The 24,373-nt window shown below is 38.9% G+C and overlaps 1 protein-coding gene across 9 annotated transcripts in view; it reads left to right on the top strand.

The window, feature by feature from the left end:
* The window catches only part of ZNF704 (zinc finger protein 704), a 102,896-nt gene that overhangs the window by 33,374 nt on the left and 45,149 nt on the right, over positions 1 to 24,373 (top strand). For 2 of the 9 annotated variants that reach the window (XM_041412493.1, XM_041412490.1), the window contains exon 1: positions 5,961 to 6,197. The exons of 5 other annotated variants lie outside the window; for them this stretch is intronic. The gene's annotated coding sequence lies outside the window, so the exon portion shown is untranslated. Of the gene's footprint in view, positions 1 to 5,960; positions 6,198 to 6,700; positions 6,815 to 13,435; positions 13,560 to 23,511; positions 23,772 to 24,373 lie in introns of those variants that run through there. 2 more of the 9 variants (XM_041412491.1, XM_041412492.1) reach the window with 2 other exon arrangements.

Raw genomic sequence — 24,373 nt, 5'->3', positions numbered from 1 at the left:
ACTAGTTTAGAGAAGGCATATTTGTTGCTCACTTGCAAAGCAGTAGTCTTATCACCACTGCTAGCTCTGCAATTTAAACTGAGTATTCTCTTTCTTTATAATGCTTAATATGCTTCAGCTGCGCTTTCGGCCCCCACCTCCTTGCCCCCAAAATGTATGTAGGCTCCCAACAGCAGTATACTGCTGGAGTGAAGGAGGCTTGCTTTGAGGATTCAGTGCTTTGAACACAGTTTGTTTACAGCAGGTATAAAGCAGAAGCATTATTTTACTCTCTGGAGGAACAGGGAAGTTGGCAACCATCCATTTGTGCAGCTTTGAAACTTGATTACTATTTGTTTGAATAGTGGTGCACTAGATGGGTTTTGACAAACTCCAGATTGCAAACAGTGTTGATGAAGCATATGTTTATGTAAGCGTGTATATGTGTGTATAGAATAGATCAATATGTATGCATACCTGTAAAACCTTGTGAACACGAATTTAAAAAGTTTCTGGTTTAGATGAGTCTCAAGGGTCACTTCTATTTTCCCTTCTGTCATTGCCTTCTCTGGGAATTGCGTTGAAGTTAGACCTGGGAATGGTTGGGCAGATGACCCAGTGTTAAAAGTGAAGGACCATTACCCAGGTATTTTTAAGTGCATCATGCAGTTGAAACTCATGTCCTCCAGGAATTAGTTGCTCTAATAATGGCTGTTTCACTAACTACATTTGCTGCAAATAGTTTCCCATTTATTTTCCCTTGTCTGTGTCTGCGCACAGTTATGTACTTATGTACTGCAGCACAGCTAATTAATGTGCTGTGTAATTTAGGAGAGATGATTTTTTGCTTTTTGACTGAACTTCAGACATGCACGGAGAGATGACTGTTTTAGGGGAAAAGATCTGCTTCAGTGTGTATAGGATAGCAGCTGTGCTGACAGCAAAAGTAATAGCTCTTTGTGCGACATTTTTATGATTCAGTGCTGTACAGACACTAACATGCTGTAAACTGCAAACACTAAGCAAAACCACTTCAAAGATGTTCAAGAAGCAATACAGCAGGAGGAAGTGGCTGCCCAGCAAGGCAGGGGATGTACTGGGATTAGAAGTGGAGACTTCCTGACGGCTAGCCCTGCTCTCCTCCTTCTTTTAATTCCCAACAGCCAGCTCCTCTTTCTGACTTTTATGCCCCATTTACACTTCCCATCTGAAGTCCATTGTTCAAAATTCTGCCTAAAAGTTGTCTTGAAAAACAGGGAAAAACCTCTGATCCAAACACAAAGCAAAATACCTTCTACTCCATATGAAGTCTTACATGCTTATTAAAAAAATCTGTGCCATTCCTGCCTTTATGCCAAATGAACTTGGAAAAGTCCTTGGTTTCTCTTACATGGTAAATTACTTTTTATTTTCTTGTATTTGGATTCAAATGATGCTCAAAAGCATGTTTTCTGAAAATGTAATTTATTTATTTAAAACCTTTTATCTTCGGGTGTTTAACACAAATTATGTAAAGTGTGGTTTTAAAGCAGCTGAACATCCAGACTTGCAGTTGTCCCAGGTATTTTGTGGTGAGACTTGGACATGAATTTATCAAACTGAATCATCCACTTTCTGAAAATGGTGGCTTAAGTGAATTGTCTAGATTGACACAAAACTTTCTGAAAATGGTGGCCTAAGTGAATTGTCTAGATTGACACAAAGGAGTTGCTAGCCTTGGCAGTACATTCTGACTCTCTGTCCTGCTGCACCATAGCAATTTTAGGTTATTGCCCGTCTCTCTGATCAGTCCAGACAAGGTGTTAAATAGCAAATTTTAACAGTGGTTTGGCAATGAAGAACTGAGATTTGTATGTTTTTATCTGGTTTAAAGCCCATTTTGCAGTCATATTGGTCTTTAAACAGAACAGTGAAATTCATAGCAGTTGAGATTTAAAAGAATAAAAGCATTATTCATTCTTTCTTTGTAGCTTACTTTATGAAGAGCTTAGCATCTGTGACACCAACCCTTGCACCTCATCCAAATATAAAAGTAAATAGCAGAGTGTACATTTTTTGGGGAAGAAAATATGTGTTCATGCATTTGATATTCTCCACAGCTCAAGCCACAGGAATGAGCTGGATGATTCCTCTGCCTCTATGAGATGGGGGGGTTCAAAGCACGTGTACTGTTCTCAGCAATTATGCAAGCTACATGAAGAATTACTAGAAATGGGAAAGTTAAAATGGGGTGTAGAGCATGTGTGCATATTTTAAAAGTATATATTTATATATACTTCCTATATAAATAAACAGTACTACAGAAGAATGTATGTCAGTCACAGTTACTGCAGTAGAAGTGGCTCTGTTGCAGCATCAGTGCTTCCTACTCTGTATGCTGGTCTCTTGTAGTGCTTTGCTTTTGTTCAGCAAGACTCTCCAAATTAAGCATCCCATCATAAGGATTAACTAGCATGAAAATACTTAAAAGACTCTAATCTCTTTAGATAAACTCATCATTTTTAGTCCACATAATGGAGAGACAAAGAAAACAAAATTGTGTTTGAAATATGACTGTCTGCTGTTAGACAAAAAAACCCAGGGATAAATCAGCTGAAGAAAATGTGGTAAATGACTAATGTGGTGGTCTGAAGCAGTGTATTAGTGTCCTGCAGTTTTTTATCTAGCACCAGATATTATATTAACTTTGGAGTAATGGTGATCCTCCAAACAGAGTATTCCTTATCTTATTGAAACTGGAAAAGCTGCATTTAACTAATATGAACCTTCTCTTACATGCAGAGCTTAGAAGAGAAGAGAAATCCTCCTCCTGATTATGGTGGTGCTATTTAACGGGAGAGTAAGCATATTTAGAACCAACAGTAACTTGATTGTGTTTTACATTGAGTAGAGCTTTGCTTTGGTGAACTGGTGATTTTCCCCATTGAATCAGGCCAGCACAAGAACGGAGATGATTTTCTCTTTCCTCTTTTATTAGCAATATTTAATAGTGCTTCATTAGCACATCGAAGAGAAACTGTAAAGGCAGAAAATGAAATGCCTAGTGAGAAGGTGCAATTTTGTCTTTTCTGATGGTTTCTGAAATTCTGCACTAGCCAGGGAGCTCTTCTGTTCTGCCCACTGGCATTTCAGCACCTTTGCTGAAGCTTCCATGTCTGTTAGAGCTTTGTTTTACAGATTGCATGTTTTGTATCTTGGGGATCTGTTCATTTCCATTTTCACATCCCTAGTCCACTGGAAGCTACACTGGGGTGAAGATTCTGTTCTCAGCCATGATTTTACTTCCACCTGGCACATAGCCCTTTCTTTGCTCATTATCCTTCTTTGTTGTCCACTTCTATTTACATCTAACCATCATAGCTCTTGAAGCCTTTCTGGTTATTTCATCCAAAAATCCTTTTCTTGCATATTCTGTATATATTTCATTTCCTTTGTATCCAGCTGTGTGTTGTCCATGGCTTGCACAACCAGATCTTTCCAGAGATCTTCAGGTATTCTTTGAAGTGCCACTTCTGCCTGATGTTACACCACAGCTTTCCCTCTTCTACTTTTGGGCATGCCTCTTTTTTGCAGCTGGTATTGATGCACCTGCCCATCTTGCATCTTATGGATTAGATCCCTGCCTGCGAGAAACTGGCAGCAGTCCTTGGTTCTGAGCTTCTGTTATGCAGATCAAAGAAATGTCAATTAACACATCCCATTATTTAAAAAGCCACATAAGCAAGGTTTGCATGCAACTTCTGGAAGGTTTTTTTTAAACCATCCTTTAAACCATTGTAAGTTGCATTTGCCTGTACACAGTCCCCAGACGAGATGTTTTATATTCCACAGATTTTCAGACTAATTGTTACAGAATTCGATTATTTTAAAAAGATTAATAGCAAGTAATGAAAGTGCAGCTATCATTTTGACTGTCCAAGTGGGTGTCATTCTGTATATCCTTTGAAAGCCACAGAAATAACAAGGCTTCTATGTCAATAGAATTTTTCCATATTGTAGTTTTTCCTGTATATATTTTCTACTTGAAGAGGCTTATCAAGCACTAAGGGCTAAAACTTTTTGCCATTAGTCACGAGATTGCATTAAATACTTGCTTTGTACTTGCAGATGGAAACAAAATGCGGAAGAGCTTAGGTTAAATGTTTTTTTTTTCTGAATTACAAATCTAAAATTTCTTTTTTTAAGCAGAGGCATTGCTGGCACATTTTGTTACCATCTTCTGGGCAAAGTGATAGCATAGAGAGATCAAACAGTTTTTGTTTCATCTAAACTTTCTAAAGTTTCTTGTTAGACTTTGTCCAGGTTCCAAGCATCCACATGGGAGCTGAGGGCAGGGGGGAAGCTTGGAGAAGGGAGAGGTACAAGCTGTTTGACATTATGAGTAAATATGGAAGGATAAGTATGTTTCCTCAAAATGAGGTAGAATAAAGCTACAGAATTTGGTTATGGGGGCTAATTACCAAAGACTTTGATGCTAACATGGGAGATTTCCTATTCTTCGTAATGCAGAGTCTGGTTACAAGATTCAAAATCTGCACTTGGATCAGAAGGAATGTTTTGGCTTTTTTTCTCTGCTGAAATCTCATTTTTTGAAATTTTGAGCATATCAATGTGCAGCTGTTTACATAGGAATGCTAGGCAGGATTCTTTGGAATAGAGATGGAAGGAAGATCCTAAGCATTTGTGCAGGCACTGTTTTATGGCATTCCAAAGTCTATAGCTAAAGTATGGGTTCATTCATGCATTTATTATTTTCTGGGTGTATGTATTTTGGGTTTCTTACTCTCATATCTGAAAATGTAATTTTAACTTGTATTAGTTTGGAATAACAAGGTGTCCTGCTTGTTAATGGAAGAATTAGTTCACAGTTTATTGAGCAAAGAACCTCTTCAGTTTTGTTTTTCTGTTGGTATCTGAAAAAAGTCCTAATCCAGAATGACACTAAACATGCTATGCAAAATTGTAGTACTAAAGTTCTCTAAGCTAAAAAAGTCCTCTAACCTTAGAGTTGGATCTTTTTGCTCCTCTGCTTTCACACCAGGCAGGTTGTGTCAAGCTGTAATGGTCCCTCTGCAACTCCTCTCCAGCCCTCCTCTAACCAATTTCTTCTGCTTTTTCCAAGTACTTCTCAAGCATTTCTATCACTTTAGAAATATCCCAGTTGTGTTCCCCGGGGAGCAGCCATGATTCCTGCATGGCTGGGAGATCTCTTGTATTGTGGCACATCTTTTATCTTGGCTGAGGCCATGTGGTAATGACTTCTGGGTGCATCCTGCTACCTTGCATCCTTCATCACTGTCAAGTGTGCTGCTTCTGCAGTTTGTCTGTGGTTGATTTCTTCTCATTTTCTATTTTTTTTCTGTGCATTTAAGAAGCTATACTCTTTTCCTTCAGAGACCTGTTTCAATTTTCCTCTGTATTGCTGTCTGCAAAGCTCTTCAGACATCACTGAGAATCACCGTGTGCCTGGTTTCTTTCATCAAACTATGGATATTAGAGAGCACAGTTCAACAGGCAACATGAGGCATAGAAAATGCAGGAGTTCAGAAATATAATTAGCAAACCTGTAAACCTCCTGCAGCCACATTCTGTCATATTCACAGGAAGCAGAAACTTGGTTTTGGTCTGGACTAAAAGGTGATACTGCTTGTTAAAACTAAATTACATAGCTTTGGGTATGTTGACTTCAATTGTTTCTTACAAGTACTTTTATAAAGGGAAAAAAAAAGTAAGATTTCAAAATTGCAGAAAGCATACTTTTTATGTGTTTTCTGAGGAATATGTGATAGGGTTTAAAAATTTCCCTAGATTATATTTCTTCCCCATTATATTCTCATATGGGAGTTTATAGAGTATCTCCTTAGTGAGAAGGAGGAAACCTGATCTTAGCATGGGCTGTTTACCAGACCAGTGGATGCTATGAGACTGAGAGGTGTTCCCAATTTAGTTTCATTGAGTGGTATGCTGGCTGCATCAGACAGCTGAGCTGGGCTTTCTACTGCAATCAGTAATTTTATAAACTTCTCCAGTAAATAATAACTTTAATTATTAAAGAGCATGAAATAGACCTAAATGAGCTTGTTAATATTAATGCTTATTGTACTTTCTGAAGTTACTAAGCTTGTTATGGACCTCGGCTAACATATTCATAAAAGTAAACAAATGCAGCTGGCCCTTCTGTTCATGGACAAATAGGAAAACACCTTGGATTTCTGCAGGTTTGTATCAAAATTGTTCCTGGACCATTTCTTTCCCATGCATTATTTCAGTGGGCTTTTTGTTAACTGTTCAGTTTATCTGTTACCCACTATTAATAGGTTCTGATTATTTGTCTCTGTTGCATATTTTTATATCTGTGCCTGAAGTGTCTGACAACTAATTGAAACAGGGTTAGAGAAATGAGAGATTCCAGCAGCATGGCTGTATGAACATTTTCTTTTACAAATATATCTCTTTGAGACCTAGTTTTGAGAGTGTTTTTGTGCTCCAAAGGTCATCTAATTGCATGCTCTGTAAGAAAGCAAGTAGAAGTGGTACTCTGTGAAGTACGCGTAGATCTTGTTCAAAGGCATGTGTCTAATGTTTTTTAGGTGTTTTTTTCAGCTGGACTGATAAATAACACAGTTTCATTCTTCTCTAAATAGAAAGATGTATATTTCTTGTCTGTTCTGGACCTGTAACAGATACAAGAGAACAAACCCCAGGATTTTAATGCAGGTCCTCCAGCTTCTGTTCCTTCTACCTACTTACATCACTATAATGATCTTTCGGGGGAAAAATGCTGCGTGAAAAAGTAGGAGAAATCCTGTGCGGGGAGGAGGAGACAGGGAGCAGTGTGAGTGCACCCGTGGTTTGCAAGCATGATGTCATTCTAATTTGCACTGCTAGGGGATGAGCTCATCGGGGAGGGGCCTTGCAGAGTTACAGCTGTGCCAATTCATCTCTGGTTTGATTAACATTCTCCAGGCTCCCTCCTAGAACTGAACAACGGGCACTGCATTATGAATTATTTAAAGACCTAGGAGAGCTTCTACTAAATAAAAACAAGCATCAGTGCAAAACAAAAGAGTGAAAACTCTATTTTGCTTCCGCAGTGTTGTCGGAGAATGGCATGTCTGCCATTCCCAAAATATAAGCAGGTTTTTGGTTTTTTTTCCTCCCCCCATTCCTGCACTACTTGTTTTCAGCAGGAATCTGAGTTACCTTTTTGTGGAAGGTGGGTATGTGGACCTAATGTGTGTATGTGTGTATATTTCTTCTTCAGATGCAGTGTAACTCTGGCAAAACTGTATTACTCCCCTCAATAACCGGTTTTAATTTCTAATAGGAGTTTAAATCTAAAACTTGGGCTGTTAGAAAAGAACAAGCATGTTCTATTTCTACAGTCCATGTTAAGACTACTTATTTATTTAACTTTTTTTTTTTTTAAATAACCCACAAGAAAGTACCTGAAAACTAAATAGATTTGCCTTTCCCTATCTTAATGAATTTGGTTGTGTTTAATATATAGGATAAGCTTTTCTGTACAGAAATTAAAAAAAAAAATTCTAAATCCTAAAATATCTCACAGTCCAGTCTGGGTGTTTGTCAGAAACCATGCCATTTTGCAAATGGGTCAGAGCAGCTATTTGAAAATCAGTTAAAGTACCTGGGAACTGCATCAGCTGTACTCTGCCTCCTGCCTGGCTGCAGGCTAGAGTTGTTATTGCATTTGTATAGTTAGAGTAGTGGAATTCTCCTCAGAAATGCGTTTTACCAGATATTTCTAAAGATTAAGGTGTTAGGTTTAGGTGTCATTTTCAAAGGGTGAATTGTGCCTAGCATCTGAAAATATTTCAGGACACCTCTAAGAAATAAGATGAATCTTCAGCATTATTTTGGTTTCTTCTATGTACCTTGTAGCTTCTCCCTTCTGAGTTGAGGATAGGGTGATCTGCTGCACTTCTAAACTCTAAATATTGCTGCTGTCTGTAACAGCTTTATAGGATTATTCATTATTCATGATGTAAGGTGCTTTAGCCACTTCTTATAGATGCATCTGTCTTTGTAGCTGTAGAACAGTAAGCAGTACAAATACAGAGAAATCTGAAATAAAATAGAGGTAAGCAGTGGGTTTGCTCTAAAAGCACTGTGTCCCCCTTTCAGATTTGCGTTCGGGTTCTGGGGAGAGACTGAATATCCTGGAAGTGAAGAAAAAGATTAATTATTTGCTGGGCAACAATACTCAAACTTGGTGAAAACAACTCAGTCCAAAGGCCAAGCTGGCTTGTCAGTCGGTTCACCAAAAAGTGGCCCAGTAAGAAAATCATTGTTTTCTAAAAATTACTGCAGCCTGTTAGAGTATGGCAATTCTGCACTGGCTGTCCTCTTCTCTGCAGGGAAAAGAATATTTTTTTGTACACAAAACAGGTATTTCTACCTTCAGGTAGGTTTTTAAAAGAATTCTGCTACTGAAGTTGTGGAAGGACTTGGTGTAATTCTTGTAGACTCTATAACTTGAACAGATGAAGATGCAGGATACATTTCAACTTCATGAAAATATTCTAGAAGCATGGGCAGCAGGTAACAGCTCTTCAGTACCTATAAAATGTTTCAGCTGGGAGCCTGCTAGTGCTTCCTTTCCTTCTCCCACTCCAGGAGCATTAGGAAAGTCTGTAGAATAACAAACAGACTTGCAGTTTAAGTGCTGGCTTCCTTGTAGTCAGCTTTATCTGTGACAGACAAATTGTATATTATGCCAGCTTGTATATTTTCAAAATAGTAATCTTTTAATTTCACACCATGAATGGGAGCAGTGCCAAAATACACTTATTCAGAAGTGAATTCAGAATGACTTCAGGACTAACAACCCAGCATGTCCCTCTGTAAAAAAAACATAATCTTCAATAAACACTATTTAGTTTCCAGTATTTTACAGCATGTTTTTTACAGCCGTGCTCAAGGACAAACTTAATCTTCGCATTCAGAGACAAAAGCAAAAATAAGGCTGCTACACAGATGTAGAAGTTTTGAGACAAGCCCACACCTTGATTTATGGAAGTAAAGTTTAATTAACTATTTTGCTATGAAATGCTGTTGGGGATGCTGTTGGTTCCAGGGGTAACAAAGGAGGGGTATCTGCTCTGGGTTTCACAACTGAATTGTAGCACCAGCTGATTGTGGTGGTGTGGCTGATGCTGAGCAAACTCCTTTGCTCTTTTGCCTTTCCATAAGTAAAGTTAGGACTATTTTGCTATACTGAAAAAACTAATTAAGAATGGCATCTTCCTTTCAGAGGATTGAATATAAGTCTTGTGTAAGCTGTTGTGGTCAGGATATCTCCTCAATACAGAGGCCAGTTGACTTTGAGATCAGTTCATCTTACATGAAGGAAACAAGAAGTGGGAGATGGAGTTGGTCAGCACAACCAACTCCAGTGCCATGTTAGGGCTATCAGGTGTTTGAGATGCCCGTGTGGAGCTCTGTCTGTGGCTCATGCAGCAGCTAATGGCTGGGCCAGACAGAGGAGAATATGCTAGAGCATGTCAAAGATGCTGGATACTTAGATTTAGGCAAGCTCAAGCTTAACCCTACTGGTAGCATCTAGTCTTGTGTTTTGCTAATTATTGTGACCAGGTTTCTGTTGACAGTAGCAGGAGTGCAGGCATACAGCACCTGAATCCCACCCTGTGTCAGACAGCTTTGCATGTATTTCTAACACATCCTTTAACTGAAGCTCCATGTCATATATCCCATGTATTTTGGTTTTAAAAATCCTCAAAAGGACTATTTTAAAAAGACACTTTGCTTATGGCAGTAGATTCTAAAACATACTGATGATGCATTAAAGACATTTTGTTTCCAAATGTGAAAAGGTTTCTGTAAGAGAAGAATTTCTTGAAAGAAACCAGGACTTCCAGTGCAGATCCTACAGCTGGAGCAGCCTTGGGTGCTGCACCAAAAAGCATACAGTTCTAAGCACTGAGAATAAAATGTGCAGCTTTCAGCAGGGGATGCAGAGGGAGAGGTAGTGCTGCTTTCCTGCTAACCTTGATACAGATACAAATTGTTTTCAGAACTGTGTCTAAAAAGCATCCTTCAATTACAGTAGTTAAGCATATGGGAGCTACAAATCAAGTGTCATTACATGCAGGAGAGTGAGAATACTCAATGCTCTCAACCACACCCTTTTTGTACCCAGGAAGCTAAATAATCGAGCTGGAGGCAATATTTTACTGCATTTAAAAGCTTAAACTCAGGCATGGGTGTCCTAGATTTGTTACTAAAGCCATCTGAATATTTTTTCTGGGTTTTGCTGTATTTTCAAGATACTGCTGGGTATAGGTGTAATGGGAGGAGATGGGTTTGAGGGTGGAAGGAGGGAAACCACCACTTGGCTTCATCTATTAACAAACTCAACAGGGTGCAGTTTTTTAATTTGGGGCTGGGTTTTGATTTCCTGAGATGCAGCTGAGATTTCCAGATTCCTGCAGTTGTAAGATCTTTGTCTGCAAGACAGGGGTGCAAGTTTGAACTTTATCTGCTGGCATTGTGCCCAGTGGTCCCTTGCCTGGGCCTAATCCTCAGTTGTCATATTAATGGAAAGCAGCGGTGTTGTGCTGCCTTCTCCCCAGCACCAAAGATCTCACTTAGGGGGACTTCAGCTTGTCAACTTGGAGCTGACTTGTGTGTCTGTGTGTGTATAAATAAATAAATACTGTTGTGCAGCTGTATTTTAATTTGTGTTCCTATTTAGTTATTCTTTCAGGAGCTCACATTTTGAAAACGAATGTTTCAGAGTGACCCATTTGCATCTGGCCATTTCTAGTACTCAGTTTGCAGAATGGTGTTTTAAATTAATTGGAGCATTTTCTCCTGGTTTAGAAATGCATGGCAATTTATCCACTCAGCTGTTGCTTAATTCCACATTTCATTTACCTAAATAGATAGATAAATAAATAAATTTGAAGTAGTTCATCAAACTCCCTTTTATAGGGCTTAAGTCATAATACTGATACATTTTAATCCTATAATAAATGCCAAACAGGCATTTTCTAGCTTGATGGAGGTTCTGTTTTAGAGGGGAAAAAAGAAGATTAATTTTTGTAGAATTCCTGGTGTGAACTAAATTTTACAGGATCAGATCCTTTGTATTTATGACAACTTGAAAAAAATACATTGTTTTCATTAGCTGACTATTTGATTTTGTAATTTGGGAACTTCTTGAAGCATTTCGTGCAGTGCACTGCTGGTACCCTGTGTTTTGGTTGTTTCCACAAGGCTTGGAATAGCCAGTCATGTGCAAAAATATTGATTTTAGCACATTTAGCTTAAAAGCAGCACAGGAAAAAGGATTGCTTGGGTAAAGGAGCCAAATATTTGTAGAAACTTCTTGTTGAATCTTTTGTGTTCCCTGCTGGGAGTTTCTCCAGTGGGAAAATTAATGACAGTTAAATCAAGTAGCACGTCACCAGGGCTGTCAGCTGATTTCTGAGTGGAGCAGGTATTTATTTGCACTTTCCACCAATAACTATATTCTTGTTCCCCCTATAAATGGATTCTAAAAAGCATTATGCAATCATTCCACATTAGCAAGCTGAGGTTCACCTTGTTAAGCTTCCCTTGTCAAATTATATTCTAACTAAGAGAAGAAAAAGGCAACATATAACTTAATTAAATTTCTTGAGTGCAAGTATGGGGGCCAAAAAGAGTGCCCTTTTCATCATGTGTGGTTTTAATTCTGTAGGACTGTAGGCTGCTGAAACTAAATTTCAGCTACTGATTTCTCACAGCAGTCTAATGTGGAAGAATGCAATCAGTAAATGTGCTGAAATCCTCTGGACTATGCATACAACTATTGAGTGTCATCTTCTAAGGTGCATGATTTTCATCTGACAAAAACTTCCATGGGGAAAAATGCTGGGAAAATGGATACTCCAGAGCTGGATTTTAAAGTACAGTAAAAAATTCTGGCTGCAAAAAAGCTTCTCTAAATGTTTATTTTTTACAGATTTCTGTTCATGCAAGTTGAAGCTGAAGTGAGGCTCATGTTAACAAAAATAAATATTGACCCCACAGACTTTTGTCCCTGTGATTTAGCTTTGGGAACAGATGTTATGCAGATCCTTGCCAGAAATAATTAGATAAAGTCTCTTTCTTTAATAGCAGTTTCTCTTCTACCACTTTTTGAAGCAAATGCTGTTTTTTCTTGACTGATATTGTAATAACCTCCAACCCACTCATAACAACTCAGAAATACTGGATATTACTTTTGAAAACATTTTGCAATGTTAGAGAACGTATTGTACACGTTAAAGAAGTATGGTTCCATGTTATATATAGAAGTATGTTCCATGTGAGTGAGTAACTTAAGTTACTTGCGAATGTTTATGTCAAGGTAACTTCTAAAGTCGCATATTCTTTGGTTCTAGTGAATCTTCTTTGATTCTTTCAATAGTGGTATTTTTAAAAAAATCAACTGAGTAAGAAACTGCTTATTCTTGAGGAATAAAATATTAGGAGATTAGTCAAAAAATGAAGACTGTGATTACTTTTTTGATTACTTCATTCATTTGATCTGAAATCTTGGCTGTTCATCATGACAATAATGCCACAGCAGAATTGTGCAAGACATTTGGGCTTCCCTGAATAACTCAGGCTGAAAGGTGAAGCCAGCTTTACTTCTGCACTTCTCTGATTTAAGAGTGATGCATGAAGCTGTGTTGATCACATTGATTGCAACAACTGATTGCAGTGGTGTTTTTGCTTTTAACTTTTTTTGGGGAAGTATTCACCTAAAGACTTCTCTGAAAAACTGGTCCTTACAATGTTGTGCTGGGCTGTGTGTCCCAAATTACTGTTATTCTAGATGAAGCATGAGTGTGGACACACATGCAACAGGACAGTTCTATTTTACTTTAGATTTTCATTAGGTATTTTGAAAAGATAACATTTTTGATAGAACATCCACCATCAAGTGATTAAGGTGGTTCAGACATGGCCCTCTTGAATGGATACCAAAATAACATTTGTCTGCTGATGTTGACAGCACATGAATATACTTAAACAGCCCAGCACATGTAGCTTTATGGTGCACTTGTGTCTTCTCACATTTTAGATGTTTAAATTTGTCTCAGGTATGTTGCTTGGGAATGAGGTGTGCTGAAGGAAGGTATGAATTACAGAAGTTGGCCAAAGCTTTTTTCTTTCTTCTTCTTTTTTTTTTTTTTTTTTTTTTTTTTTTTTTTTTTAATTTGACTATGTGTTTGCACCCAGCACTATCCAGTTGAAAATCTTTGGGTTTTAATTATCCACCTTTGGTTGAAGTGTAGGTGTTACTTAGGAGTGTGTTTATCTAAACACCATTAAATTGCAGACAAATCTTTGCAGTTACCAGCAGTTCTGTTATCTGGGCAGAAATACAGAAACCAGACCAGTTCAAATGAGTGGGAGTCTTACCCATTCCCATGCTGGCATGCTTGGGTCGCTGACAGACCAGTGGGAGCAGGAGGGAGCAGCTTTCTCTTTCTCCTCCTGGTCTGGATCTGTGCTCAGCCAGAAACATGCTTGGATGTCAGACGTCAGCCTGGATGAAGAGTCAGGTAAAATAAAATGCTCAGGGATGAAGCTGTTGCATTTTCATCTCCTGTTCTGTTGGGTGTTGTGGGTTTTTTGCTGAGTTTTTTTCCCAGTTCCCAGTACTGCAGTCCCAGGGACAATGCTGTTGGTGTTGTACTGCCAGGACTCTATGCACTGCTCTTCATGAGCCAGGTATGGCAGCGAGGAGTCACACAAACGTCATCCTTGGCGTTATTTACAGAACAAGGAGAGTCTCTACAAAGCAAGGCTGCTGACACTCTTGGCTTTCCTGGGGCGAGCAGTCAGTGCCAGCAGAGGAACCACAGATGGGCGCGTTGCATAACAGCCTTGCTGGTCGGCTGGTTGATGTATCCCTTGTGACAGAGCATCCCTTCAGCGCAGCAGTGGGCAGGGAGGGCAGGCAGGAGAGCAGGCGTACGGAAACTGTCACAAGCTGAATCTGCCCTTGAGTTTATCTTCACATCTTCAAAACAAGTCTCTGGTTGCAAACTGAGACCAAGAGAAATCAGTCTGAAAGCATGTGTTATTGTTTTAATAATACTTTTGCTTGTGAAATGTTCTTTGGAGGCTGTGTTGTTACAGATGCTTGCTTCTAAGCGATTTATCATGCTCTGCATATTGCTGTTTATAGCTGAATATCTTTTGTTAGGAAATCCATTTCTGGATCGTGTACAGATACAAACATGTGACTATGATTTTTCTTCCAGCTTTGTAAATCAGTGCTTATCTTTTTAAGATATTCCTTTAAAGTGGACAAATACACATTGGGTGCAATGTGTATTTCTTTATCTTATATGTAATCTTTATCTTATTCTTTATCTTATATGTAATCAGTGAACAAAAAATTCAACTATAAGGTCTTAGACAAGAGATGGAATATGAAATGTAACACAACAACAACAACAACAAAAATTTGAGTCATAAAATTGTACTTTTTTTAGTTTTGTCTGCACATGCACTCTATTTTTCTGTTCCCATTTTGCTCCAGTTTGGTCATTTACATTATCTTGTACATTATCACAACATGAGTAAAAACAGCCAGCTGTTGTAGTCAGTGGCTCTGCTGTGTATTTCTTCATGGTTAGCAGTCATCCCTGAAGCACAGAAATGCCTTTTTTTTTCTTTTTTTTGCCAAATTTGTTTGTCACAAATATGGTTTTAATTTGATTTAGTTGGCGAAGTTGCAAGATCCATGGTTCTCAAAGTTCGAAGTCAAGCAGTTTTAATAGTTTTGTCTGTATGGAGTTGTGCCTGAAGCACACAGATACTCTGGGAAGAGATCTGTGTGTGCTGCCCGAGATTAATACCTTTGTGGCAATGCAGACCAAGGGATGAGTTGAACCTGCTACTGAAGCTGCAGCCACAATGATCAGGGCTGTAAGACTATCATCATCTTTATTTGCAAACAGGAAACATCCTACTAAGATGCACTTGGTATCACTTGGGCTTCCTTACTCCCAACATGCTCTAAAGAAAGATGCTGGCCTAAATTTCCTCATCTGCTTAGATCTGCAGAGCAAACAGCAAAATCCTGTCACATAAAGGATAGAGAGCAATTCCCACTGCCCAGGGGAGTAGCTCTTTGCTGTGCTAGTTGTCAGACACTTCTCCATAGTGACTCGTGTCCAGTGGATCATACTGGGGATCCAGGAATACTTTCCTACCTACGTCTTCCTTAATGGCAGGTTACATGAGGACTTAGTGCTGGAGACGAAATAAGGCAAAAATTACCTTAAGCTAGGCAAGGGAATTAGTGCCCTGTCAAGTTGTGCTTGGTAGGGGAAGAGTCAAGGTTGTGTGTGGACAAGAAAAGATTGTTGAAGGGAAGTAAGAGAGAAATAATATAGTTTATCTATTTTTAAAAGCCAAAGGGTGATGGTAGAGATGAGACTGCTGTCAGCTCCACTGGAGAGTTGCAGCTGCGTTGCAGTTTCTACATCTGTATTGAGATGTGTAATGGAGAGAGCATAAATTCAGTCACCTTTATTTTTCTGTGGGGAAAAACAATCAGAAATTATGGACATTCTCAAGATAGCTTATTCTTTAAATAAAACTGGTAGATTTTCAAAATGCCATGGTGTTCAGCAAAGATAGTGTAGAGCTGCAGTGCTCCCACTTGCCCAAAACAGTGTATCTACAGGATAGTAAAGTAATCCCCCTGTGGAAGTGCTCATGTTTGTATTGTATTAAAACCTGCTGTCAGGTGAATGCTGTTTTCAGTGACTCATGTTCAGTACCTCTCCATGACGGGTGCGTCTCTTTTGTCCAAAGCAGCTAACACACTAATTGGGGGCTCCCCAGAGAGCAGCAAGGAGGGGGCTGTGGCTGTCCAGGACTGCAGAGAGGACTTGATAAAAGCAGATGTTAAGCAGGCACCTGGCAGCTGCTCACAGGCTAAAGCTTCTCCTTTTCATCTGTTTTATGAAAAGATTTATTTATTGGTTAATGTCTTTATTTGCCATAACCTTAGAATTTTCATTAAATCATAGGGTTTTTTTCTCTCTGAAATTCTTTGATGGTTGTTGGAAAAGACAGACATGCTAGGGGAAGTCTGGTGTCAGGAAGTAAATGGAGTGTAGAAAGACTGGAGCAGAGCATCACAGAAGGACTAAGATGAGGGGCAAGGATGTTTGAATTTAAGAAAACTGTGGACAGTCTGCCTGAGAGTGTGCAGAGTGGGGTGTGATTGCATTTACTGTTCTCTCAGCTTTCCAAGCCTGTGTTTCTAGTGGGTATAATGTTAAGAGTAAACTAATAACAGTGCTCCTCTGAGACTCTATTCTGAAGAAAGAGGTGCTGTTGTTGCATATGGAGAGAATTCCTTAAATAATTTTAGCTAAATGTTTAAATGTCAATGCCTCTCTGACTATAAATACTCTTAATTCATTAGTGGGGAACATTCCACATGCTTAGCCACTTCTGCATTTGTGATCTGAAGGCAAAGAAACTAGACCATTAGGCCATTGCAAATTGTATGAAAACACAAAATAAAAGATGGAAAATGTTGTACTTTGTTGACTAATAGTGGAAAAGAGTCCAGTTCTTTTCTGAGAGGAAGAAGATAATTGAATTCTGTAATGGAAAACGATGCCTTCTTGTCATTAAAGTCTGTGTTGTCTTTGATGGATGGAAACAGAAATAAGGTTTGTAGTGTCCAGTGTAACATGGACATTTCAGTAAGACTTTGGAAGATTTTTACAACATGCATCTGTAGTTTAATACAGAACACTGCTTGCATAGCACAGTATAGAAAGTGGTGAAGGTGTTAATGAAGATCATGTTTTGTGTGATTTCTTTTGGTGACTGTTGCAATTGTTGTACTTCCCTCAGCAGCAGAAGTAACTTTGTGGAAGTCTGATAATGGGTAACATGAGCATAATGCCAGACACACAATAAGTGACCAGCTGTTTTATGTCATGGTAATTATCACTTGTAATATTTGTGAGAGCAGTGTTTTCCTAGACAAAAATAATAATGAAAAATAAAGGTGGTGAGCAGGTTTGCTGCCTGATTTGAAAACTACAAGAACATACTCAGCAACTGAGTCTGTGTAGTATTGTTGTATTTTGGCTTTCTAAGCAGCTTCTAACACAAATACTACATTACCAAGGAAGTGTTTCTGTCTAGCAGACCAAACTGGGGAACAAGATGGACCTAGTACTAACCAGAGGCTGGGTGGTGTATTCTCAATTTCCCTTTGATACCTGCAGGCCACAGTTTTGGTAGTTTCTTTTAATGAAAAAAAAGTTGAATTCAGAGCAAGAACACTAAAGATGACAGCAGAGTTAAGCCAGATGCATTCTTCAGCTACCACATATTATGTCAATGGTTTCATTATTTTCAATACAAAGTATTCAAGTAATTAAAAAGCACATAGAAACACAACAAAAAGCCCTGGACTCATAGAGCAAATATATTTCATAGTACAATGAATGTTTAATGATAAAAGCATCTTGGAAAAGCATCCAGATCAAGAGTACTTGTAAATATTTCTGAAACCTCCCTTCAGTTTTATTCCATCTAAATTGACCATCTTGTATGCTTACAATGCCTTATCAAAAATAATTTTCATAGGACTTCTTAATCCATGTTTGTTTTCGTATCTCCAGATCGTTTATGAAGCTCTGCCTTTATTTCACTCTAAATGTAAATATGTATTTTGGTTATTTCCTATAATGGTATTACAGATCATAGGTAAATTGCTTGGAAACAAATGACAGGGAAGGCAATAATTTGCAGACTAATTTTGCCCAAATCTCCTACATCCCCATAGAACCATATGTGGTAATTGCTGCCTCCAGCTTTTTCTGCATCCTCTACCACTTTGAAAGGTATTTTGTATATCGCACATTATTGAATATCAGCCTTCCTCTGGTCTCACATTGTGTGTTGTCCACCCCTTTTAATTGTTGATGATTTGGTATTGTTTTGTTGCAGTTGTCTCAGTTACAGGGTCAGATTCTAACTTCTGGTCCAATTTGTTCCAACCACCTTTCCCCGTGTCGGGGCAGAGACACATAACAGCGGACCCCGACACACCTGAGCAACCTGGTCTAGATAAAGATGTCCCTGCCCATGGCAAGGGAGCTGATGATCTTTAGGGTCCCTTCCAACCCAGGCCATTCTATGATAAACTTTTTGTTTGGTTGGTTGGTTTGGCTTTTGTTTTTGTTTTTCATGACATCTCTCTAAAAGGGCAATGTTTTCACTTCCCTCAAAGAAGGGAATCAATAGTGTGAAACCAGAGGGGACTAAGTGACTTCCCAGTAGCTTTAAAGAAAAACCACTGTGTATCCATAATTGTCACAAATCATCACTCATACTACTGGTTTTTGGGTGCTACAACTGTTTATAAGTGAATAAGCTTACTTTAAATGGTGGTGGTGGGATAAAAGGTGAAATGCTAATTTAATTTAAGGTAGATCTGAAAGTCTGGTGAAGATACTATAATGTCACATAGTTTAAGTGAACTGTGGCATCTTGCTTGATGGCCTTAGTGCAGTATAATGCAAAGTAGAGGTGCATGGTACTGTTTTTCCTGCCATGGCAAACATTTTCAATTCCTGCTATTACAGCAAGAATGATCATTCCCAGCTGCAGCGTCACCAGATCTATGTGTGAAAGATCCCTTTTCACCTTGGGACTTGTACCCATGGTATAGTTTAAATCAAAGCTGTAGGTCTAGTGTTGGGGTTTTTAACGATCATTATTGGGATGCTGGACACTTAACAATGCTACATGAATGAAAAAAAAAATATGACTAATATGCCACCACTTCTCCTTGCAAACATCCGTCAGTTAGAAAATTGTACCCTAGGAGAACATCCTGAGCTGGGAAATACAGAACAATTTTAATTGTTTACAGACTCAGGAAGGGCCTTGTACTCAGGTTATTTTAAACTCATCTTCAGTGGGGTTATTAAGGAGGAGAATCTTCAATGAAGTACTTAGTGTTGAGTGGTGAAGAAATATATATGGTCATGGAGTCTAATACCCACTATCAGTGAACACTGGCTGCTGTCTGGAATAGATAATCTAGATGGTCCATACTTTCTCATTTTCTTATTGATATTACTCAGCTGTACATAAATACATAAATTTTGGTGCAGTTATTCTTGCCTGGGATTTCTTTGACATGCACATGCTGTACAGTGTACATGCAGGGGACAGTGATCTTGGAAAGCCCCAACTTCTCCACACACCAACTGTGCAGATGGCTTGCTCAGCCAAAAAGAAAAAAGAAAGCTGGCAACCATAGTGATGCTTTAACATGGATGTGTAGATAGTGTCAAGCACCTTTGGCTCATGCCTGAGAGGTTCTACTCTGCCCAGAAGCTTCAGTGGCATTTCCTTACTGTCCATTCATCTACTCAAATCTTGTTGTTTTGTAGTGTCGCTTTTCATATCCATAATTTTTTAACATATCTTCAGTTCTTACCTGTTCAGCAGAAGTTTAACTCATGGGATGAGGAGATGGCTGTCTAGGAGGTTGTATTTGACTCCTTTGGAAGAAATTAAGTTGTTTTGAACCTTCGAAAAGTTATGAAGAGTTGTTTAAAAAGCAAGAAGAAAGATGGATGTTTGATTTAATGTATTTTTTCTTTATAAGAGATGGTTCAGTGAAGAGATGGTTTTGTGCCCTAATTGTTTCAAAGTCAGTTGCCCTTGTTAAAAACACTGTGTTGGTCAGGCTTGGAGATTATCTGGTGGCGATACTTCGCAGTTCAAAATATCCAGTTGAAATTTCTAGTGCTAAGGAAACAACAGAAACATCTCATCTGTAATTGTGAGGGTTTTTAAAAAAAAAAAACAACCTATCTGAAAGACCTAGTGATAAACTATGTGTCACCCAAAACAAGTTTATATCATGTAGAGTGTGTACAAGATGGTGATGCTTACCGCACAACGTATTTTTAATGTGGTGGGATTTATTTCAGTCTGTAATCTGGCACTCTCTTTCCTAAAACAGAAGGACTTGGGTCTCCTCTAGCTCTTCAACACATTGCAGTGTGTTTTCAGAGCATCATTTTGTCTCTTGAGTCATCATGGCATAAAATTGGTGGAGGCAGGTTCTTGACGCTGGAATAGCCTCGAAGGCTTCAATTGGATCTCTAGTTTGTACTTTGGAGGAAGTGTGGGTTGCTACAAAGTACATCATTCACATCTCTGGCTGACTGAGACATTTTCATTCCAAAACTCCTTCACTTCTCAGCATGAGTTCAGGTGTGTGCTGAACTGTGGCTTGATAAACATGGATGGAGCTTGATGTAAAGAAATGCTGAAGTTACTGGATATGCTCACATCAAAAAGGCAATTGATAGGAGGGGATGTCATAACAAATAAAGTAATGATGAGCTTGAAGCTTCTGCTCTCCATGTCTGTTGAAAACAACAGAACAGTTGCAGAAGTAACTAAATCAAATGTGCTACAAGGTGCTGTTTGTCTCCTGAGTAATGTAACTAGATTTCTCTGCTCCCTGCCCTGGAATGTGACTGAAGCCCAGACATGAGGACCATGTATGGAGAAGGGAGAAAATGAGGAAGAATATAGCTGATAAAAGAAGAGCCACAGCTGACAGAAGATGTACTGAAATATCTAAAATGTGCTTTTTGTGCTTTTTTAATCTGGTCATAGAGTGTGAGGAAATTTGTAGATCATGGGGGTAGGATGATACATCAATTGTGAGAATGTCCCTATTGCATCTTCCTTTGACACAGTCCATGCTGGCTGCAGAGTACTGCAAGTGTTCTGTAGAGTCCCACATATAAGGTATGAGAGTTTATGTGTTATTGGTATTTGTACCATGCACCCTACTGCTCTACCTGAAAAGTATCTGGAAGTGCTGCTGTCTCAATAATGATCTTCCCTGAGAAAATGAAAACCAAGAAAGGAAAAGCATTAAAATCTGGCCTGTAATTAGGCTGGGTGTAAAGATAAATGTAACTTGTGTATTTTACTGTGTTTAGAAGGAAACATTTCTATCACCCGTTCAAAACAAAAAGTTCATTAGCACCAAATAATTCCAACTTCATTAGTTGTAAACAAGTGATGAAGAGAGAACAGTGGGGTTCTACTGTTCCTTACAGGTGACTGAGCTATCCTTGTGAGTAAAATCATAGATTTCAACAGGAACAGGAAAATAACAGTGTTCTTGTAGACGATGTTGACACAACCACGTTAACACCACTTGGAGCACCTTTACTCCTGATGGGTGTACTCTCATTAACAAGAAATGAACACAGACTTGTAGGATGCTCAGGGAAATAGAAAGAGAACCCATCTGAGAGGTGTACCAGGATGCTGTCCATGAATGTGTGCATAGACAAAATAGCTTTGAATTAGCTATCATAGGTACTGTAGTCCGTGTAGCCCTGCAGAACTGGCCCAAGGACAGCAGATGAAGAGAAGTTTGGACTGGAGAGGGCAAGATGAGCTAACTCTGTGTCTTCCCTGTTCTGAAGCAGGTTTCTAATGGATGGAGAAGAACAGAAATACAGCCAGTTGTGAGGTGGACTATAGTGTGTATCTCCTGAATGCCTGCAATAGCAAAGAAGCCCCTGGAAAATAGTTTACCGTGCTGTGACCGTTTGGCTTGTATGTGCCACAGAAGCAAGGGCTTAGTGGCTCCACTCTTTGGGAGGTACAATCTCACTTCAGCAGGAAGCAGAGGATCCTCTCAGAGGTGTTTCTTGACTGGAGTCTCCAGATCTCTTGCAGCAGTGCTTGCAGCTCTGGCCAGCATTATCCAGAGTCAGTGGCTTTTTATTTACAATTCTCTTTGCTTCTTTCTTGAAAAAACAATAATTATTTCCAAATAATTGGAAAGCACAGAAAGAATGACATGTAAATATTAACAATAAATGGAAACTGACCCTTGGGTCATTTTTTACACTGGCTTGATTTCGCATTAGTAACAGAACAGCATGCCTGTAGCTCTTCGATTTGGTGAGATGAGGACTTGCAGGTTTTATCAAGCGTTTCATCAACACTTGTATTTTATTTAAAAAAGTTACACTTTAATGTGTCACAGGAAAAAAATTAAATATTATTTTAAACTTGACTTACAGCAACTGTTTAGAGACAAATTGTGCTAGGCAAATAACCATGTGCGTGCATTAGGACTGTATATATACAGTAATATTATAAAACATATTTTGGGAATATTCATACAGAGTAGGAATCACATTGCTTGCAATAGATAAGGGGGGAAGAAGGAAAGGCAAAACATTTTTGATCTTGCATTTTCTCTTACTTTGGGAAAGACAAAGTTCCTGTAGCATGTGCTCTGAGGATATCTTCAGCTAATCTTTCTTCTCAAAAATTAAGGAAGATTTATGGACTTTTTGTTTTGTTTCTTTTCCATCTTTTTTCATGTTCAGCATGGTAATTTGTATTGCATTGAGCAAGTGATCCAACCCTTTTCCCTGAGGAAAGCTTCAGAAGTGTGAAGTTTTCTTTCTGTAAACAGTACCCTGTCAAAGTGATCTCATTTATGAGTGGGGATGTACCTGTGAACAAACCAGAACAGTAGCATAAGGCACATGCAGGAAAGGGATGGAACATGAATATTTTGGATAAATTTGGAATAACTGGTCTGTTGCTTCAGGGCACTATTGAAGCTTGATTTGCAGACAGAGTTATTTGTTGCATCAGCAAGTGGCCTTTAAAGTAGCAAAAATGGAACAGAAAATCTTCCCCAAAAATCCTCCAGATTTGTGGATGACCATAAGGGATAACCGTTCTCCACAGGGTTCTGTTATTCCTTTCTTAATTTAATTTTTGCTTTGCACTCATAATCTATCAAGAGATTACCCTTTATTTGATTGCTCTGTTTTGAAGCAGACAATTTCTGTGTCGTACTTCTACTTCATCTTCAGTCATTGCCCCAAGGGCTCTTCACCAGATAAGTTTTCCTGATAGGTTGCAGCTGTTTGAAAAGTAAAAATTATTCATTGGATCGATCTTTTCAATATACAGAATAAATTGTTCCTGTAAACTGCAGCTTATCTCCCAGTGTGGAATTTGGCTTGCCTCACTGTTCCTGTTTATGCAGAGCATTTAAAACTGGAGATCTTATCACCAGCCAATAATGAGAGCAGTGTTTTGCTACCCATCCTCTCCCTCCCTTCTCCCAGCACGCTGTATCCCATATTTTGTAAATCAGATAGTAAGATCTAGAGTTCAGTCCTGTTTCCATATGGATAGGTTTGAAATTTTAGTTACCTTTAAGGAAGTCAGACAAGTTGCTCAAAAAGCAGTAATAAAAGGGTTTCTATGAAAAAGGCCTTTTCCATCTGTTTTGCCAAACTTAAACCAACTTTTCTGGGGAAGCTTAGGGGGCAAAGCAGCTATTCCTGCCACTGGACTGCAGAGGGGGCAGCAGGAGCATGTCCATGGGATGTGTTTACATCAGAAATCACAGTAAATTTGACATCCTTTTTATTTCTGATACAGCTCTGCCTGCACTCATGGAGAGGCCTGGTGTGGTGGTAGCCTCCATGGCAGCCTGGGTATCATCACTGGATTGCACCTCCACAGCGAGGAGAGGGCACTGGGAAAGGGTGCTCCAGGTGCTCCTGGGACACATCTGGCTTGAGGAGGTGGCCAGAGCAGCAGAGGGGGAGATGAAGGAGAGCCCTGTGTGTTGGAGAGTACATCAGCCAACCTTTGGAACCAAATACTGCAGTTTCTTGGATAGCTACATCTACAAATTGGTAGTAAAAATGAATGGATTCTCTTCTGTCAATTTTAGTGGTTTTAGTGAAAATGGAGACAATAGAGAGCTAAGTGTGTGTAAAAATAGGCCCATTCTTTGTGGAGCAGTGCTAGATGCAAGTTCAAATAAAACACTTTGAGAAATCTGCCTGTGTTACACACCACTTTCTCTTCAGCTCTGTTAAACTGTATTTTCTACTCCAGGATGCTGAGAATGACTCTGTGAATGTCTTCCATCTCTTAGGACTGATGTGCAGAGACTTTTTATTGTCTTTAAGCCATTGCAGTCCAAATAGAAAGACAATGTCTCAGTTACTGAGGACTCTGTCAAGTGCTGTCAGGCTCTAACACAGCAGCCAGACTTCCAAAGGCCCTTTGGATAACTGAACCACAAAATCCATTAGCTTGGACAGGAGGAGGTGAAGAACTTTGAGGTGGTCTTTGATGCATTTTTCTTTTTTATCTTGAGAAGTTCAGGTATATATGATTTTTCAGAAGAAAAGTTCTTATATTTGTATTTTCATCTGAATTAATTCTAGTCAGTGTCAGTATAAAAAAAATTTTGCTTGTGTATAACAAGGACAGCAGAAAGAAAGAAAGG

This window comes from Onychostruthus taczanowskii, unplaced genomic scaffold (genome assembly GCF_017590055.1).
Source record: "Onychostruthus taczanowskii isolate IOZ18803 unplaced genomic scaffold, ASM1759005v1 scaffold4, whole genome shotgun sequence".
In the NCBI taxonomy this organism is placed as follows: Eukaryota; Metazoa; Chordata; class Aves; order Passeriformes; family Passeridae; genus Onychostruthus; species Onychostruthus taczanowskii.
The sequence above is the reverse complement of the archived record's forward strand: the minus strand, read 5'-3'. Positions and strand labels throughout refer to the sequence as shown.